The sequence below is a fragment of the Spodoptera frugiperda genome, chromosome 14 (genome assembly GCF_023101765.2).
Source record: "Spodoptera frugiperda isolate SF20-4 chromosome 14, AGI-APGP_CSIRO_Sfru_2.0, whole genome shotgun sequence".
Lineage (NCBI taxonomy): Eukaryota > Metazoa > Arthropoda > Insecta > Lepidoptera > Noctuidae > Spodoptera > Spodoptera frugiperda.
In genome coordinates this window covers 4,084,021-4,104,708 of record NC_064225.1, presented here as the reverse complement: position 1 = coordinate 4,104,708, position 20,688 = coordinate 4,084,021, and the positions used below count along the sequence as shown (strand labels likewise).

Sequence of the window (20,688 nt, the reverse complement as noted above, 5' to 3'; positions counted from 1 at the left end):
AACCACCAATCGTCCAAAACCGTTCAGTTTAAAGACGTGGTAAAAATTAAGGGGTATTATAAGATAAAAGAAGGATGTATAAAACCAAAAAGAATGGCAAGAAAATTATGTCAAGGTAGTATGATAATAAGACTCGATATATTTATTAATACCACTTAAGAACCCGGCCCACCTGATTGTAAGTGGTTACCGTGGCCAAATGTCCCATTGCTGAGAAAACACCTCTTGTCAAATAGAGAAGGAATAAAGAAATTTGCAAATACACACTTTACATCAAGATGCAAACTGTCCCCTTTCAGATGAAGCCTCGTATAACTATACATTTCGTTCACTCTGTATTTTCCACCTATTTTTTCCTAAAACAAGAAGTATGATATAGTCGACAATATGACAAAATAGTTTACTCCCAACATCACTCATAAACTGAAGCGGATCAGCTGTAAAAGGTACATAAACAAAATATTTCACAGTCGCGCCGTCAGTCAAGACACATTGTAACCGATAGGCGATATTTCAAAAGGTAAATTTTGTTATTGAACGGAAAATACCAGGAAAATCCTGGAGACATCACGCTCGCTTGAGCTTAAATAAGATGTTCTCGCGAGAACATGACGACGTTTTTGTTGTATGCCGTAAGTTGTGAGCATAGAGACTCAGCCTTGGATAGTTTTATGTCTCGTGTTGTCAGTAATGTAGAGGATATAGAATTTTCTTACTATAATTTGCTTAGCTTGCATAATATAACATTAGATCTGGTTTTCCTTTAAAGTCTACATATGTAGTCGCTACTAATTGTTCTATAGCCTCTTCTCATAAGTTGTATAAATAGAAAGTTTGTAATAACGACTAACTTATTGAGAAACAATGAATATTATTCTTTCCAAATTGTAAATGAAATTATACTACTAAAGATTCATAACAATGACATGGAATCTGAACATAAGTAGCGTCATTGATTAACCGAAAAAATATAACGTATTATTATTTTAGTTAGTAGGGCATTCCATGTAGAAACATTTTGAAATAACTATCAATCCTCAAGATCTTACACTTTCACCAAAACAAAAGTTTCAAGCTCGCTATCTCTCCTAACATAGACCACAAAAAATTCTCTCAGCCACATGAGGGAACCTGTCTGCTCTAAGCAAATGTGACGCGAACACACTTTGAGAGTAAATTTAAAATTTTACTTTTAAACCAACTGGTTATTGGTGTGTTGAATTATTCAGTGCCCTGTGACGTAGCGGACTTTGTCCGTATTATTGGGCTTTCCGGGAAGTCGAGAGTCTATTATTTTGCTTTCGTATAATAGTATGAGCTATGTAAAGATATGGGAAGTTATTGGATGAGGGAAAATTTTATATGGTTATGCTTGTAGTTATAGTTAGTAGGAACGGAAAAAAGGAAACATTGTGAGGAAACCTTGGCTTATAATTTCAAATCATAAATTTGTAATTGCTAATCTGCCAGGAGCAACCTTCTACATGTGAAGAGGCTTTACCTAGCAATGGCTGTAAATTATGATAATAATAAAACAAATTGCGCGTATGACGAATTTCTTTGTGGTCTTTCGATACCAGAAAGGACCAGAGGATTTCAATTAAATGTCTATTGCAAGCATCAAACATTAATGTAAGTACACTCTGAAGTACTAAAAAGTTTCAAGACATGCAGAACGATCACTATTCTTTGATAGTAAACGTAGTGTAAGCTTAACAACGGTTAGTCGGTCCTCAAACTTAGCTTGCAACTTTCCCATACTAGTGTAGTAAAAAATCTACTAACATTATAAGTGTGAAAGTTGGTGAGAATATATTTTTTAATATAGCGTGGCGACAGATGACAGAAAGTCGCACACAGACGATCGACTATCAAATCAACGGATGACGTCATAAAACTTACAACGCACATTTGAAGGTAAACATGCGAATAAACATGGATAGAAAATCTCAACGAACAACAGTTGGGCAGAAAGCCACTTCGTCTGCTCAGAAGATCCTTCTTTTCTTGGGAGACTTTACTGCCTGTTCCTTAAAATAAGGTGAAGGAAGCAGACCTCTCACCTGTTGGTAAGCATTCGACGCTACTTATAGACAGTTATTCGCAACACTAGACAAATTATAAATGCGTTACTGACTTTGGAAAAAATGTGTCTCAGCTAACCGCACCCATATGAACAAATAGGCTACGTCACTTTAACGTCACTTTTCTGTGAAGTCGTGGTATCACATTGATCGAACCAACCCATTTATGACAATGCTCTCCCATGTAAAAAATATACGGAGGTAAGTTTGTAATTTTACACGCAAAAACTACTAAATTTAAAAGACACAGTATTAGATTATAGCCTGCAATACATATGAGCTACATTTTACCCAGGTTATACGAGCGAAGCCACTGGCAAAAGCTAGGATCTCCTAAAGTACATTGTATAACTTTATTTCACTACGTGGCGTTTTTGGTCCTTTAAGGCGGATCCTTTTATGAGAATAGCCAGGTTTGGTCTTTATGTTACGTTTATAGCGACAACTGAATGTTTCTATTTAGTATTCATTTTTTAGTTTTATGTAGATAGGTATGTCACTTTGTATCATGTTTATTAAGCACTTTGACTCTTAATATTTTGTTAAATATTTGCCAAAAATAGATTGTCATAATGGTTATGTTTGATAGGTAAAATGAAAGTCAAAGCATTAATTCAATTTATCCTAAATTAGGCACTATTAGGAAACGTCGAATTGAATTATCCATCAGTTTTTCTGTTAGGTGCTGCTTGTTGCTGGTCCCTAAGTGTAGCTTTGAATGGAAAAGAACGAGCAACAAACTCCATCGTTACCTATTTTACGTACGTGTATGTTATTTGATCCTTTATTCTTTAGTATACACGGTCAAACTTAATAGGACTATAAAACTAAATATCATATTAAAGTCAAAACATATCCAACACTTATAAAACGATATTCATAATTTTCTCTAAATTGTTTGCTATCTATAGCATATAAATATTAACGTTCTCAAATGACAGTTACAGAAACGTGCACATTCAAATGAACAAAGCTTTAAAAATCCATTCTAAAAAATAAATAAAAAAGAACATTTTAAAAACACCTTCTATTCGAACACACAAAGACAGATGATCCGTTATTATCAAGATTTCAAAAATCAAGAATAGAATTCTAAAATCGGAATTTGAAAAATTCTAAAAATGCCGGCCGTATTTTGAATCTATTCTCGTTCATTCATGACGACATGGCGTAGATAACGTCAGTTCACTGAACGGGGAGGTGAGTGAACGAATGAATGATTTCAAGCAACTCAGGTGAAAGTATCGGGAAAATTTTAGAGATACGCACACATCCTCCTTTTGTATGGCGGCTTTGAATGTTTATGGGGTATTCAAAGCTAAAGTGTTTTGTTTGTATATTATCTTTATTCATTAATAATAACTGTGGAAGGCTTACAACAACAAAAACCGATGAGAAAAGCAAGAAAATGTTTTAGACTTTAACCAAATATATTAGGTTTTTTGTGATGTAAGCCAGTAAATGAGCAGATGGATCACCTAATGGTAGGCAAATGCCGCCACATATGGACACCCGAAACATCAGAGGCGTTACAAGTGCGTTGCTGGCGTTGCGTTTTTGGGGGTCGGGAATTTATGGGTTATTGGAGATTCGGACATTGGGAAGATTAGGAAGAGTGGTAATTGGGCCTCCGGTAACCTTACTCACATAACGAAAATATGTTGTTTCACGTCATTTTTCTGTGAGGCCGTGGTATCACTCCGGTCGAGCCGGCCCATTCGTGCCGAAGCATGGCTCTCCCACACTTAATTTACAGTCATAACACCAACACAAAACATTTTTCGAACACAAAAATAAATTATTCAAAAATTTTAAATATCGAATATAACAAACTTCATAAAAGCCACGATTACAACCATTAGGACGACGAACATTCTAAAAAAAGTACAATGTCAATTTTAAAATGCGAATAATGAAGAAGATTAAATACTCTTTGGATCTTAAAAAGTCATTAATGTCACTTGTATACTTTAGTTGTTTCGTTTTAACTATTTTTTGAAGGTTTCAAAGTAGACATGCTCTTAATGGTTTTTCAAATAAAGGGTAAAAAGCGATAGATAGATAAAAAGCAATCAATCTTTTAATGATGCATTCTTTTGAAAATAGCTGTTAAAATGTTTTTTGCCTTTAAACGGTTTAGAATAATAGATATAGCAAAATAACACTCCTTCTGGCGCAGTCGGGTAAAAACACGTAAATTTTAGTACAAAATATGAAGGTTTTTTTAAAGGAGATTTAATCCATCTTCTTCACCTTTTCTAGGTGAGGCGTGAGGGAGTGTCAGATTCTTACTGTCTCAAAACCGGAGTCCCGGTTCATTCCTACTTCTGCTCTCCGAACCCAACCTAGCAACCCTTTAAGTCGTCCTCGGCTCCGTATCGGGCATCAGCCTTGAAGGACCGCATCTGTGGTGGTCTGGTGGCTTATTGAGCCGCCTCGAAAATCGACACGCTCGGACTGCGAGTTACAAATCTGAAGAGGTACGCTTCGAACGTTAAACCCCATTCTAATGAGAGAGTGAGCCAATCACCACTCAGTGACCGATCTAATTCCCTCGTACCTATTCCTAAATTAATAATAACTTCGTTGAATAGAAGTCTAAAAAACTATAGATTCAAATCTAATGACAAATTCTAGAAAACTCGAAATATAAAGACATTTTTTGATACGGATTAAAAAACTAACCTTCATATAAATAAAAAACATGAAATCTCCCCCTATTTGCCTACTAAATGAAAAACGAACACGACATTTAGTAATAAATTTGAACCACAACACAAACTTCTTACTTCATGAAGTTACTTTCAGTATAATCCGCTTAATAGACCGGCTTTAGTTAAACTAACACCAAAACAATATAACTGTGATCCATTATAATCCCAATTGATGTAACTATAGAGTTTGTTTTACAACAAAATCTAGGCTTTTAGTTAGTTAAGGATCCCTTTATCTAAAACTATTTTGTTAGTACAAATCTGAAGCTTTGTGTTAACGTGTGTTAAGACCAAAAACATAATAGTTATGATGTATCAAAAATGTCTTATTGCCGCATTTAGAGACAATTTAACCTCTTGTCTACCGGTATATTATGAGACACAACACAGCAGATTAATGATTTTACGTCGAGGAAAAATAATGTGGATATATTGACCAAATACAGCTTACTGAAAATTTTAATAATATGTGTAATAACACATATTTCTGACGAAAATATGTTTTTCTACTTGTACCTTCTAAGAAATATCTCCATAATATAGCAGTATTTATAATATTATGTCGTTGCGTGAGTGTGTTAGGTATATTACGTCATAATTTCAGTCCTTCCAAGAAGACATTCCATTCCTTACAATACATAATTTCGTGCCCATTAAAATTACACAACTCAACTTAAGCCTTCTCCCTTACGTAATAAAGTCATAATTATAATAATCATCTCCGACGAAGTTAACTCGAAAAAAAATTAATTTACAACAAGGGCCTAACCCAAGAATTATGTGAGAACATATTACTTAAGACCTCTGTTCATTTGTTCGTCACAAAACCCTTTAAAACTGAACCTTCGCCTTTGAAGTTTAGGGTTGAAATTTACTCAGCTTTGTTGGGTCTCGTGAAAGCAAGTAACATATTAGAAGAAGTAATATTGTGTTATATTTATGATAGGGACGGTTGGGTAGGTCCCCAGTCTCATATTCAGTGGTTCTACGGGAAATTACTTATCTCACCTGCCTGTTCGGGATTCCAGTAAAGACTTTAAATCATCATGACTTAGTGGATTAATTTCTTCATTGGTCCTTTTGTGGTCTTTCGATACGTGGTTTTGTGGTGTGTTTAGAGGTAAGAGATTTAAGTTATAGTTATATAGATTTTAGTTATGAAGTTAGAAGTACATTATTTAAATATTAATATTAAATGGGCACACCATTATTCTTTGGCTTCTTTAATTACCATATTCATTGAATTTAATTCGAAACTTAATTAAATGAGCAATTTAAAAACAGAAATAAAACTGAAAGCTTGCTTTTGCTCAACTATCTCTTACTATCGAAACTGATAGCGCTTACTATATACATAACGTCACACCTGTCTCTTATGGGGGTAAGCAGAGGCAGGAACGCCAATTGCTACAAATCTTATATACCTATTAATGTTTTTTAAGGGCCGAAAATCATATAATAACTTCTTCCGTCTTGGGCGAGGCGAGATATGATGATACTCCCTATCAGACTCTTACTGACTAAAAATCACCCCGTTCCGCCCGGAGCCCCAGTAAACCCGCTAGGTAGTCCGCAGTTCCGGATAATTATTGATGCTTACCTCTATTATTGAGATAGTCAAGGTTTTTCAAAACAAAACCTATCCTTCGATAGCTAACCAACAAAAAAATTGTCTTCAACAACAAATTCATAGATAGAATCTATATTATAAATGAACATTAAATATTTATGACAGTCCACAATATTCACAGAATACCTACAGTACATTTGTACAGTAAGGACTAAAATGCCTAGCGACAGGCCCGTCATGTTTATTATGCGTAACTTAACAAAATGCCTAACGAGACCTTTGTAAAATTTCTCCAACAATTTCGCTTTTTAAATATATTATGTAGGTATAAAAATCTCTATGTTTTACAGAGCTAAGTTGAGTAACGTATTTTGATACTTATTTTTGTGTTAATAAGAACTAGTTTTCAGTGTTAAGTGACTGTTTAGTGTAGTGTAAATCTAGTTTAATATGTACATCGCCATGTATTTCAGATTACTGATTATGGCTGAAATATATTCGTTATATTGTAGACTAAGGCTTGTTTGCGCTGTATAAAGTTATAAAATGAGGTGTTTTGTCTGAATAACAAGATGATAACTGATAGAGAATGGAAGGAAAATTACATTTCTAGTAGTAAATTACGACAAGACACAAAACATGTGCTTTAGTATCTAGATAGCTATTTTATTTCGGCCTCGTTAGTTGAGTTGTTTGATGAGCAAATACGACAAAAGACTCACAACACAACTGATGAAAAGTGCATGTTATATTGTATATGTGCATCTCTAACTATGATTAGAAGGACTAAAATACAATATAATTAGAAAACTAACTTCGGCAATAGGCGGCAGATTATTTAATGGGGGCTGGTAATATAAATTAATTCTTCTTGTGGTGCCACTTCATTCCTGAAGGTAGGCCATCACCTTCCTAAATTGGTCCTTTTCATTGACCATATAAAATAAAATAATACTGATACTGTAAATGAGGCATCTTTTTTCTAACTCTATAGAGAATATAAGACAGACCATTAATGCCAATAATATGCCTGTATATTCTCACAAACATAAACTATATCGACGCACTTTAATCTAGCCTTCAGTTCAGAATATTAAACTTAATTTCTACAAGATTTACAAAACCCTAAACTTAGAACATGCTTCAAAGTACAAAGCTCTTCCAAAAGTCTAATCTCACAAAATTGTATAACAAATGCCGCAGTGTAACGCACCGAAGTATCTTCTGAGACTGAGATAAGTCTTGCCTTAGTGAAATCCCGAATTACTTAACTTCCTAATATATTACAAAGTTTTTGGTCCTTAGTTTGAGGAAAGGACCAAAGAATGCATGTTGGTGGATAAATAAATGGAGTTTCATTTTGTTTTATTAGGTTTCTCTTGGCTTTAATTTGACGTGAATAATCTTTCATTGGTGGAGTAATGGCATGCAGGAGAAACATCAATCCTTAAAGAAGTTGGAAAATTCTTTATAATAACATTAAGTCACCATTTTTGATGATGTTGAAAAAGATAAAATATACAACTAAATGTTACATGGTATGTACTAAAAGAGGCTAGAAAAAAATAAATCGATGTAAACACCATTTACCAGAATATTCTTTGACACTAAACCTACTTCAAACCAGCCAAATCCCCAGCCACATTAAAACTACCTGAACCGGTCTCTCAAAACAGTCGGATTGCCAGAAATTGAATTACGACGATCCCCAAAAAAAAACGGGATCAGGGCCGAAATAAAAATCTTAAAAGATCAAAGCTAATCTAACTTTTCTTTTTATCTTAAAGGTCGCAAAATTATAAGGCAGGGCCCCGAGTGTCCGTGGTGACGTCATTGAACATCGTAAAAAAGACAAATGTGACAATCACTGTGACACATAGGTATTTGCGGTGTAATCCGTTTTGCTCCGAACTGGGAATATTTTATTGGCTGTTTCAAAGAAGGTCAGTACTAAAGAAAATATATTTGCAACCTGATTGAAGGCTCATTCATAGTTTACCGACGTCCATTGTGCGTAGATAGGGTGATAGATGTACGCTATACATCAGCATGGGTTACGTTTATTTCGCATTCGGTTTTGTTTAGTAAATCACTTGAACGAGGCTATTTGTCTGCAGTTTATCCATAATTACAAGGGAAGGTGTTTTTTGTGGATAGAAGGACCAATTTTTGCTTCTATCTTGTAGACGATGTTTAATAAATCTGTAATAATAAAGTCACATATGGAAAGGCTAAGAAAAACTTGGTCCTGGAGGTCGCAAAATAATTTTAATTTAATATTATACTTCTAAAAACTGGTCCTTTACTTTACAAAACATTCTTACTCATAATACAATTGTATATTACTTTAAACATCTCATACCAGACAATATACAATTTAACAAAGCACCCTTGAAAAAGTGTATTAAATAAATAAATATCACGCACACACCCACACACATAAACTTTTCAATTTTATATTATCCAAGACGAAGATTGAAACTAAAACAAGTACAAGATCATTTACACAGGCATAATTTCGAATTAAGTCCACAAACCGACTTAAAAGTACTAAGTCAAAGTAAATCGTTTAAAACAAAGTTGAAAATTAAACAGTGGAGTTTAACAAAATTTCGAACGTATAAACTTTTGAACGATGTTCAATATTTCACATTTAATAAGACGTGACTAATGTGAATTCTGTAAATGTTCTTAATTTCCATGATTTTCTTATTATTTATTGGTGGAACGTGATTGTTTCATTAGGAACTGGGTCAATGGCTAAGGGGATATGGTAGTAGGGGGAAGAATTTGGAAAGTCTTTTGCTTTTTATCGGCCTTGAAATTTTCAAAAGTAACAGATGGTTTGGAGATTGGCAGTGCAATCGTTGAGTTATTAAGGAAATATGAGTATTTTAATTATATTCAGTTAGGTCTACAGAAGTCTTCCTTATAAGAGAAACTAAAGTCCGTTTTTACCACCCTGAGGAAATGATACAGTCGGGTCTTAGAACGGCGAGCAAGGGTAGCTCGCCGCCCGACCAGAACCAGACCTGTGAGTACGGCGCGTCGGGTTCCGTTCCATCAGACTACAACAGATGTGGCCTAGTAAGACTGATGCCTAATCCGGAACTGTGGACTACCTAACAGGTTTACCGAGGCTCCGACTCGAAAAGCAGGAGTAGGAACGGGGTGGTTTTTAGTCAGTAAGAATCTGACAATCCCTCTCGCTTTGAAGAAGGCGAAAGAAGAAATTGGGTGATATTCATTCTTCAAAGAAATTAATAAAAAGGATGTGACACAGAACAAGTGATGGGTAATTTAAGCACTACGTCACTCTTAGCAAAATTAATTAAGAGATTTCTTAGAGGTGGTTGGTAAAATCGACCAAATGTGTACTACCTACATTACATGTACCTCATAATAAGTAGTGAATTTTGCCACAAACTCAACAGTTGTACGACTCAACCAACAACTTAAAGACACAATAAATAACTTTAACATACCCACAAACATCACTTTCAATGCAAAATGAACGGACAAGTTGTAACAAGTCCATAAAATGGAGGGATTAAGTAAGAAATCAAAGTTTATAGTGTAGAGTGTGTAGCCAGTGACACTTGTTCACTTTCTGCTATAAGTTTCATTGCACTTACAACGCTTGTGTTAAAGTTCAATTTGCGATGATGTTTTGTATCGTCTAGACAAAGATTTGTTTTTTTATTTGATGCGTTGTTTTTTTTGATACTTATGTGGATACTTTTGTTGACATAAAATAGTCCTTAATACGTAATCGAAACGAATAAACTAACCAATCAGAGCATCAAACGCGCACTTGTTTCCATTCAATTCGAAGGACACTGTTTCCATAAGACAGTCAAGAAAGGTGGTTTTATATACCCTATGGGGAATCTTATATTACGCTACGTTAGTTACCATTTGGTTAGTTTGGATTACTTTCCTGATTTTAGATTCGAAAGTCTGGCATAAAATTCACAATTATATATTTTTAAAAGCTTTTAAAACTATTACGACCTTCAAACCTTCAAAATAAGAGCGTACTCCTTTTTAAAAGGCCGGCAATACACCTGTGACTCCTTTGGTGTTGCAGGTGTCTATGAGCGGCGCTGATCGCTTACCATCAGGCGACTCATCTGCTCGTTTGCAACCTATTCCAATAAAAAAGCCCTAATAACTTCTCTACCCACTACCAAATACATGTAATTATTAATTTACTTTATGTATACAATTCCAAAACTGTAACACATCAACCATTAAACAACATGGCTGACCAAACTTATAATAAGTTCATTCAGTCGCGTAATGACACTGATTTAATAACGACATCAAGTTATTAATTATTACATTAATTCATCATTTTGAATTTTAATTATTACACACACACGCAATATCGCGCCTTTTATCCCCGAAGGGGTAGGCAGAGGTGCACATGCACGTAATGCCGCTATACAATGTACACCCACTTTTCACTATTGGTGTTATAAGTCCCATGTAATAGGTGGTGAGCCTATTGCCATATCCTGGACACAATTCCAGACTCCGTGCTACTACCGAGAAATTTTCGAAAATCCGAAAAAAGCCCAGTAATACTTTGCCCGACCCAATACCTCTTGTTCGGCAGTCGCACTTGCGACCACTCGACCAACGAGGCAGTCATTTAATTATTATTCCGTTAGTTATTTTGATGCTGGGATTATGAATATTATAATGTTTGTTTATTTTCGGGGATAGAGTTGTGTGTTTATGTATGTTTGTAATGTGAATCAAATAAATAGTAGCTATTTATTCATTCAGTTTTGATTTGACTAGCTCTCACATAAAATACATTACTTATTTTTTAAAAAAACAACTTTGGTGTGACATGCTAAATTAATTATTATGTTATTGGCTTGTATCGCCAGTAGCAGCGTGACAATTGCCGCGTCGTGTGTCGCGAAATGCTGTCTATTTTATAGAGAAAATCATTTAATGAATTCTCTCGCCTTGGGCGAGGCAAGAGTGATTGTCAGACTCTTACTGACTAAAAACCACCTCGTTCCTACTCCTGCTTTTCGAGCCGGAGCCTCGGTAAACCCGCTAGGTAGTCCTTAGCTCCGGATCCCAATCGCGTGCTACAAGTCAGTAATAGTGTGGGCTCACCCTCTATTACAATAGGTCTGGTAAGTAACTAACGAAATGTGTTTGTTTGTTTGTTTATTTACTACTACATTTATTTTTGTCTAGAGTGTCTAGACGATGGAAGAAAAAGTCTTAGCCCTTCTAGACAAAATAAATAACATTTATAAACGCTAGTAAGGGTAAAGAAAAGTCGACGTTTTTAAAAAAAATACCTCATTTTAATGTTTTGATGCTCAAACTTGTTCAATCAATAACGTCAAGAGTATAGGGTGTATGAGAATAAATGTCAATTATAGGTAGATGATACATTAAAATGACAAAAAGTAAATATAGATACATATACTAAGATATATATGTATAGATAGATACTGAAAAATACGGAGGCGGGTAAAAATTAAATGATTGTATATGTTTCATATCAAGAAATTAATAATTACATAATTATTAAGTTATCTTATTCAACAACTTCATAATTACATAATTAATACTTAAGAACTATTAAGTATTAATTACATAATAATTATTCAATTAACTAAAAATCACGGTTTACTCACGTAAATTAATGGAGAAAAGCTTTATTAGTTTCGAGGCACAGAGGGACTCTTCATCATGAGCAGCGTGCACAAACGCAGCCAGCCATTGAAATCTTCCAATGGCCTCTCCCGCTTTGGGCGAGGCGAGAGGGAGTGTCAGACTCTTACTGACTAAAAACCACCTCGTTCCTTCTTCTGCTTTTCGAGCCGGAGCCCCGATAAACCCACAAGGTAGTCCACAGCTCCGGATGCAACGTTGTCGCTACTATTATATTTTTGATGGTCACTTTTTGTGAAATTATTTGCTTTCATAGACAACATTGAACAAGAACAGGACAGGACATTGAACAGGACTGTCTCGTTGGTCGAGTGGTTGCAAATGCGACTGCCGTACAAGGGGTCTCGGGTTCGATTCCCGGTTCGGTTTTCCGAAAATTTCTCAGTAGTAGCACGGATCCTGGTATTGTGTCCAGTATATGGCAATAGGCTCACCCCCTATTACATGGGACTTCTAACACAAATGGTGAAAAGTGGGTGTACATTATATAGCGGTATTTTACGTGTCGTAATATGCACCTCTGCCTACCCCTTCGGGAATAAAAAGCGTGACGTTACTCTGTTGCTGTTGCTTTACAACATTGAACCGAATTCTATTTTTCATGTGAGTTTTTTAGGAGCTTAGGAGAGCTCTAAGACAAGATTTATCGAAAATTCCTTTGGGCTTAGGAAATCCTGAAACGCTAGTATTTCATAAATTGAATTTTCTAACTATAGAACAACGTAAAATCTCACAAAAAATATACACGACGGATATAATCAAATGCCACTATACTAAACAATGTACACCGACTTTTCACCATTTGTGTTATAAGTCTCATGTAATAGGGGATGAGTTTATTGCCATATACTGGGCACAATTCCAAACTCCGTGCTACTACTGAGAAATTTTCGAAAAATCAAAAGAATCCTAATAATACTTTGCCCGTCCTGGAATTTGAACCTGAGACCTCTTACCCGGCAGTCACACTTGCGACCAATCTACCAACGAGGCTGCCGTAATGTACACCTCCGCCTACCCCTTCGAGGATAAAAGGCGTGACGATACGAGGATATAATCAAAGTGTTTGCCTCAATATATATTTCATTAACAGAAGAAAATATACTTAGAAATACCTTTTTTCCACCACAATATTTATGTACCAGGCTTTCTTAGTATTAAATTCATACTCCCAGTAAAATGTACGGGAAATATTCCTCAATAACGCAGGAGTTGGGAAGTACTTTCACCATTTAATAAAGACTAGGTTATGTTCTACAGTTTTGTTTGCGTTTTTAACAAATAACATTGATTTTTTTTTTTATATCGTCAAACCTTTTTCCCCTCGGGCAGGGCATTTAGGTAAGCAGAGATGCACATTAAGGCACGTCATGCCAATGTACAATGTACACCCGTTTTTCACCGTTCGTATTGTAAGTCTCATGTAAAAGGTGGTGAGCCTATTACCATATACCGGGCACAATTCCAGACTCTAGGCTACTACTGAAAAGTTTTCGAAAACCCAAAAGAAGCCCAGCAATCGCACTTGCGACTATGCAACCAACGAGGCAGTTGATTTACTTCTATCTGTTTTTATGATTTTTTAGAGTCGCGACATAATTATACTTTGTGTATACCAATAATGAGCCTACTGGGGATTGAAATATATGCTCTTCATCAAACTAACGTCCTGGTAACCACCCGTTCAAAATGGTAACCAAAATTAATAAAAAGGAACTTCAATGCACTCTGCTTGTGCTTACGTCATCTATCATTGATTCTAAACTACAATTAAGTTTACCAATACAAAGTTACGTTCAACTCTTAGTATGTACTAAGCAATGTTACCTACAAGAAATCATTTACCAACTTTTATTTGCTCAGTTCGTGTTAAATAAACGAGAAATACGATTTTATCGATGTTCCGTATTCCGACGGATATTACTTCGGATATATTGACTATTTGCGAACACGAGTTACTAGTACCCAGCTACACTTCGATCTACACAAAACCAGTATATCATGGTCTTGCTTTGTATAACCTTTTCGCACATTCTAAGGCCAGTTTATACTGGTTTGTATAGCTTGATTTGGAAGCTGTGTCTACATTATGTTATCATTGAAATATTGAATAGGAATAGTGAAATGCACGCGTTGTGCATATTCATTTTAGTATTATAACAGAATTTGTCTGTGTACAAAATATTGTGAGTGTACTGTAGTTAAGTTGCTGTATTACGTACGTTATATTGTTTTATGGTATAAGCGGGTAAACGAGCAGACGGATCACCTGATGGTAAGCAATGGCCGCCTATGGACATCCGAAACACCAGAGACGTTACAAGTGCATTGCCGGCCTTTTGGGTATTAGAAATTTGAGGGTTATTGAAGAATCGGGGTCTAGAAAGGGGCGTAATTGAGCCTCCGGTTACCTCACTCACACAACGCAAGTGTTGTGTCACGTCGGTTTTCTGTGAGGCCGTGGTATCACTCCGGCTGGCCATACGTGCCGAAGCATGGCTCTCCTATACTTACGTCGTTTGCTGTTTTTGTTATATCAAATAATTATACATGCACGGTTGGTGCGGTGGCTGGACAACCGGCTGTTACGCAACGTGTAGCGGGTTCGATTCCAGCACGGAGCAACCGTTTGTGTGATTCACAAATTGTTGTTTCGGATCTGGGTGTCATGTGTACGTGAACTTGTATGTTTGTAAACGCACCCACGACACAGGAGAAATTCCAAATATGGGACAACGTTTAAAAATGTAAATAAATAACAATATTATTAATAAGAATGGAAACGTCGCCGCAAATTCAGTAAGCATTGTTAATAAGTTCCGGGGCGGACCGCTGTTTTTAATTAACATTTTGTTTTAAAAGATCTACCAAGTCACGAAGTTGAGGCGTGGTTCCACTTCTAGCGAGTTTTAAGGGGCGAACATCGACTAATGACTTCTCCCGCCTTGGGTGAGGCGAGAGGGAGTGTCAGACTCTTACTGACTAAAAACTACTCCGGTCCTGCCGTACTACCTTACGTTTAACACACACAAATATTATTCGACCAACCCGTGTTACTGAGAAAGAGAAAAACCTTTTGATCCGACAGACAAACTAGATACATAGTTTTGTCGGACCGTACACTAGTTTATAAGGTTTTTAACATGTACCTTTTAACAAATAAATAAATAAACAACTATTGTATATAATTTCATTAAAAAAAGATTTGGAGGTTTTAAAAATGAACGTTTCTTTATAGAAGAGGGGGCAAATGTGCAGACCGAAATGAGCACGTGATGGTAAGCGATCGGTGCAGTGCTGCACATTCTCAAACACTGAGCTTATTACTAGTTTATAGTCAAGTAAAACCATGTAATAATATAATTTTATTTACATTTATATGTTAAAATTAAAATTAAGGAACTAAATTAAATATGCTCGCTTACACTAGCACAGTATCGCTGAACGCAGCAAAAAGTCAAATGCAAATAACGAAGAAATCAATACATTCTTTCGACTTCAGAAAACAAAAGCGGCCAAAGCAACATTGTTCAATATAATATTTTTCAGTGGTCGACGCTTTTCGTAGGTGCTTGACTAGTTTCAAGTCAAAATCATGATACGTATAAGTAAAACATGTTTCAATAATCACTTGACTTTGTCGAATTATATGTTGTGGTAACCTGGTGGTTTTAGATTCCCGCTTCTCATACATGAAGGTGTGGGTTCAAAACCTAACAACGGCAAGTACCAATGTGACTTTTGCCAAGATAATGATATATGGACTTTCTAAGATTATTTAGACACCGCCTTCTATTTGTAAGATTGAAATCGCCAACCCGTATTTAACAAGCGTAGTGATTAATGCTCAAACCTTCTCCGTATGAGATGAGGCCTTTGGTCAGCAGTGGCCACTTATAGGCTGTTGATGTGATGTGACGAATCTACTCTGCCTACATCCTCTGAGACAAAAGTTGTGACGACATAAAAAGAAACATCCATAAATTCTATCTCATCATTTTCTATGACACAGTTGACTCTAGTATAAAACTGTGAATAGGTTTTGATTCAAATATAAATCTGTGATAGATATACGGCAACCAATATGTGAGACACCATTAAATATTAAAACGGAATCGTCTTAGGTACATGTACATGTGTGTGTGTACTGTTTCTGTTCGTTGATAATTCTATACCTGCATTTCTCAAAGGAATGTGTTTTTTTATGGAATAAGACGGATCACCTGATGGTAAGCAATCGCCGCCGCCCGTGGACACTTGAAACACAAGAGGCGTTACAACTGCGTTGCCGGACTGTAGGGGGTAAGGAATTTAAGGGTTGTTGAAGAATCGGGGATTGGGAAGATTGGGAAGGGGCGAACGTTTCCACTGAAACTAATCTATGTAGCTGTGCGAGGAAGATGCGCAGCTCGAGCAGTAAGCCATCCATTACACACATCCATAGCACGCGTCTATAGCATGCATTTTTCCATATTAAAACATAGCATAGCTGAGTCCGTTTCCACCAGTGCTAAGCTATGTTTAGTGACTGTGATGGGTGAATGCCAAACGCATCCACAGCAACGTAGCCATTACTTTGAACGTCACGTTCGTATTACGTAAGGCCCGACAAGCCTATAACCTAAAATATATTCCGAAACAAAATAAACTAGAGCCCGTGACACTGTGGATCCAGTTAACTGCACGTAATGACTGGCCATTTGGCCCATTAATCTGGCCCTTTATGGCCCTCTTTGTAGAACATTCGTTATGCCCTCTTTCGCCTGTTGAAGTGGCTTTTGAATAAGAAAATTAAACGAAGCCAAAGGAACAGGCCTCATTTTTATATGCGACGAAGTACGTGTGTAATTATTGTAAAATGAATTTCAAGTTGATATTAATTAAGTTGATTTTCTCTTGTCCGTTACATTAGGACCGAATGGATAGATCAGCACGGCTTCTGTAATGGCGATAAAAGTAAAATTATTCCAATTAAACCATTAAATAAGGGTAGGTACTTTTAAAATGTCAACAAATAAATAATAGGCTTTCAGTTTATCCGTCAGTCAAGCTAGGTGCGCCTTCCAAAGTACACTTTGGAATGGCTTCGAATGGAGAAGAGCGAGCAAAAATTTCCATTCGTTACTCTTTCAAGAAATATATGTTTATAATTTATTTGATACATTTTTCCAATCAATAATTCTACATATTATATGTATGTAACAACAATGCAGAGACATTGCAACTATATATTTTCACAAGTGAAGTATGCAACCACAACACCGCCTAGAATTTATCGAAAAACTGTTTAGAAAAACTGCAAAAACAGGCAAGGATAGGTGTCCCCCGAGAAATTAATTCCTCGCCACCATTTTCAAACACGTTCAAAACATTATGCTAATAAAAAAACGTGACAAAAGCAGTAATCATGCGTTTGAGAATAATTATAATGTATTAACATTTTTGAAACTGAAACCAGTGTGGAATGCTTAATAGCTTTCTTTTTTTACAAGCAAATAAAAATGACATGACGTAATTTTGTTTCATTGTAAACAGTAGTGTAATTATTGTCAATTTGCAATTGGCAATTTGCAATTTTTTGTTCGAAAGTAGATAGTTCTGAGGTGGTCCCATTGTCACCAAGTTAGGATCTGATGATGGGATCTTAGAGAAATCGAGGGAACTCCTCAAATATTATAGGGAACTATATAGTGATTTTGGTATATTCATCTAGAATTGAAGCATTTACAGACAAAAAGTAACCTTTGAAGAGGTGGAACTGATGAAGAAGACCAGAAATGGCCAATAGAACTTCATACTCACTTAGAAATCACAATAAAGTTAATTAAGTGACTGTGACAATACAAATAAATAAAGTAGTTATTGAGATAGAGAATTTTAACCGACTTTTTTAGTTGCTGAGTATCGCAACTAAAAAGTGTGAAATAAAATACTTAAAAAGTCGGTGTTTCTCGGTATTATTTGTTTGTGACACCGACTTCCGAAATTAAAGTTATTTTTAACTTTTTTAGTGAAGTCGGTTTATTTTTTTGTAAGGACCATTTTTTATGCAGTTATATTTAACAAACACTATAGCTAGACAAATGTTAAAGTCAAATTCAACGTCAATGGTAAAGTCAAGGTCAAGATCAAGGTCAATGTCAAACAAAAATTTAGTTTAAATCGTCAGTCTATCTATCAGTGAAACTAGGCAGCAGTGCTCGTTCCAAAGTGTAGTTTCCAATGGACAAGAAAGAGCAAAAACACTCAGGCTTACCTATTAGAAAATACTGCTGCGTGATGTCTCAGGCCCTTAATCAACTATTAACTCAACCGCGGGAACGGTAGAATTGGTGTCAAATGTTTGACGGTTTAATCCAGCTCACAAACAACTATACGTCAAACAAATAGACCTTTAAGCTCTAACGCGTAATCAAACAAACAAACAAATAATGTAACGTTTCGTTTCATTCCATAGGACTCGACTTAGTACCCTGAACAAATTTTAGGCCGCTTAAGGTTTAAACACATAAGTATTTTATTTGGGCCTTAGTAGGTTTTGAGGTCTATAAACTTGTGAATATAAGTTAGTGGGGTTATAACAAATCGAGTACTATACATAAAGGAAGGGTTGTAAAATTCTGCGTTATACTAAGTACAGTATTAATTATTGTTTCATTCATTCATATTCTGTGGTAAGCATTCGCCACCGCCCATGGACATCCGATCAACAGAAGCGTTACAAGTGCGTTGCCTTTGGAGGCCTTTGGAGGTTTGAAATTTAAGGGTTTTTGGGAAATCGGGGATTAGAAAGATTGGGAAGGGGCGTAATTGGGCCTCCGGTAACCTAACTAACACAACGAATCCCTGCCGAGGTTTTCACAGAAGGCTACAATGTAAGATTCTTTAAGAAGGGAATAAATAGGTTTTTAAGGGTCGGTAAAGCGCATGTAATGCCCCTAGTTTCCAAGCATTCATAGGTCATGGTAATCACTTACCATCGGGTAGAACGTGTACTTTCTCACCATTTCAAAGAAACTCTAATTGAAAGGTGTAAGTTATTTAATATACTAAGGTATTTAAATATTGTTGTAGGCAATATATATTAGTCACGTTTACCAACAAATAGATTGAACTAAATTCGAAACACAAGCAAGAGCAAATGCCAAACCTCTTCAATCACAATGAATCAGTATGTTTGATCAAACTGAAATGATTGGATAATATCAAAACCACAAGTTTGCACATAGCAAACAAATTAGTTGGCAATAACACAAACCCCGAGTATTGATCACTTACTTAATAATACTAGTTCAATTCTCAGCTAACTGAATGTAAAATTAAGTTTAAATGTAACATAGTTTGTCTTGCAATGGTTAGGTTCTAGGTATCGTAAGAATTTTGGGTATTTAAATGTGGGACAGCCACGCTTGCCTTGCCTCACAGAAAACTGACGTGAAACAACGCTTGCGTTGTGTGAGTGAGGTTACCGGAGTCCCAATTCCCCTATTCCCAATCTTCTCAATACCCAATTTCCAAACAACCCTAAAATTCCTAATCCCTCTGGTGGTTCAAGTATCCATGGGCAGCGGTCATTGCTTACCATCAGGTGATACGACTGCTCGATTATCGGCGTGTTCCATAAAAAAACACCTATCCGTACTAATAATGGACTTATTTTTAGCTTCTAAGTTTTAATTATTGATGTTAGTTTTTCATTTTTTGAAGTCAGTTTTTCAAACGCAATTTTGTTTTATTTTTATACTAATACACAAAAATGAAATTAGATATTCTTTGTTCGATAGTCTTTCTCGTTTGCAAACAGTAATATTCTATGACGTTTCATTCCATATCAATATGCATACAATGGACCTAAAAATTCACAAAACCGGGAAGTCATTAAGCTAGATGTCCGTGGACATGTATGGGATGACACATGCAATTTGTCCGAACAATCGATTGTGACGTTTGTGTTGAACGCGAGCCTATAGATAGGTCTGATGAATTCAATCTCGTTTTTCATGGGGTTTTTTAAAGAGGGGAAGTCATCCAAAGACTTTTCCCGCCTTGGGTGAGACAAGAGAGGAATGGTAGACTCTTACTGCTAAACACCACCCTGTTTCTACTTTTGGTTTTCAAGCCGAAACCCCGGTAACCCGCTAAGCAGTCTGCGGATTAGACATCAGCCTTACTGGGCCCCCATCTGAGGTGATCTGGATCTTTGAGGCACGCGCGGAGCGCGACGCGCCGTACGCACTGACATTTTTCTACGGTTTGAGAAGACGGATAACCAAGTAAGTAAATAGTGCCAGCTATGGACACTCGCAACGACGCTGCACCCTAGGATTTACAAGGGTTTCTGGTAACTTTACTCAAACGGCGAAATGGAAATTTTCAAAATTCACGCCGGTTTTCAGTGAAGTTGTTGTATCACAATGGTTGATCCGGATGCATCCATTCGTGATAAACCATGACTCCTACATGTGCAATCCATCGATTTTAAGAGTTGCATAGTTATAAACTTCTATCATCATCATCATCCTCATCAGCCTGTTGTCGTCCAATACTGGACATAGGTCTCTCCAATGGCATGCCACTGAGCGATCTGCAGCTCTACGCATCCAACCACTAC

At 36.2% G+C, this 20,688-nt stretch overlaps 2 long non-coding RNA genes across 2 annotated transcripts in view; one reads left to right on the top strand and one right to left on the bottom strand.

Moving 5' to 3' along the window:
- Positions 1-17,911, top strand: part of LOC126911422 (uncharacterized) — a 380,164-nt gene extending 362,253 nt beyond the window's left edge. Inside the window, exon 3 of the long non-coding RNA XR_007705974.1 lies at positions 17,681-17,911. This is a non-coding gene — a long non-coding RNA (uncharacterized LOC126911422). The remainder of the gene's footprint in view (positions 1-17,680) is intronic.
- LOC126911421 (uncharacterized) overlaps positions 1-20,688 on the bottom strand; it is a 369,919-nt gene that overhangs the window by 19,994 nt on the left and 329,237 nt on the right. The window lies entirely within an intron of this gene.